Source organism: Orycteropus afer, unplaced genomic scaffold (assembly GCF_000298275.1).
Source record: "Orycteropus afer afer isolate SDZICR_OR568_19922 unplaced genomic scaffold, OryAfe1.0 scaffold01212, whole genome shotgun sequence".
Lineage (NCBI taxonomy): Eukaryota > Metazoa > Chordata > Mammalia > Tubulidentata > Orycteropodidae > Orycteropus > Orycteropus afer.
In genome coordinates this window covers 169,338-170,119 of record NW_006922799.1, presented here as the reverse complement: position 1 = coordinate 170,119, position 782 = coordinate 169,338, and positions in this window count along the sequence as shown.

Genomic DNA, 782 nt, shown 5'->3' with positions numbered 1-782 from the left:
TCTGCTTATCTGAGGTATCTTTCCTTTCCTTATGAAATTAGTAATTGGTTTTTCCATGTCCTCAAAAAAATTATTAGTGTCTGGGTAAGGATTGCATTATATGTGTAGATTGCTTTAGGTAGTATTGACATTTTCATAATACTCAGTCTACCTATCCATGAACAAGGCAGGTTCTTCCATTTATTCAGATTCTTTGTTGTCTCCTGTGCTTTATAGTTTTCTTTGTGTAGGTCTTTTGTGACTCTGGTAAGATTTTTTCCTAGATATTTCATCTTTTTAGTAACTATTGTAAATGGTATTGTTTCCCTTACCTTTATCAGAGGTCTCTTTGTTGGTGTAGAGTAATTCAACTGATTTTTGTACATTGACTTTGTACCCTGCTACTTCAATGGACTTCTCTATTAGTTCCAAGAGATTTTTCTTTTTTGCTGAGTCTCTAGGGTTTTTTATGTGTAGGATCATGTCATCCACAAACAGAGATAGCTTTACTTCCTCTTTGCCAATTTGGATGATTTTATTTCTGTTTCTTGCCTTATTGACCTTGCTAGGACTTCCAATACACTGTTAAATAGGAGTGGTGATAGAGGGCATCCCTATCTGGATCCAGTTCATAATGGGAATGTTTTGAGTCTTTCTCCATTAATAACAATATTGGTTGTTGGCTTTGCATATATGCCCTTTATTATGTTGAGGAATTTCCCTTCTATCCCTATTTTAGTTAGAGTTCTGAACAGGAACAGGTGTTGGATTTTATCAAATGCCTTTTTGGGTCAATTGATATA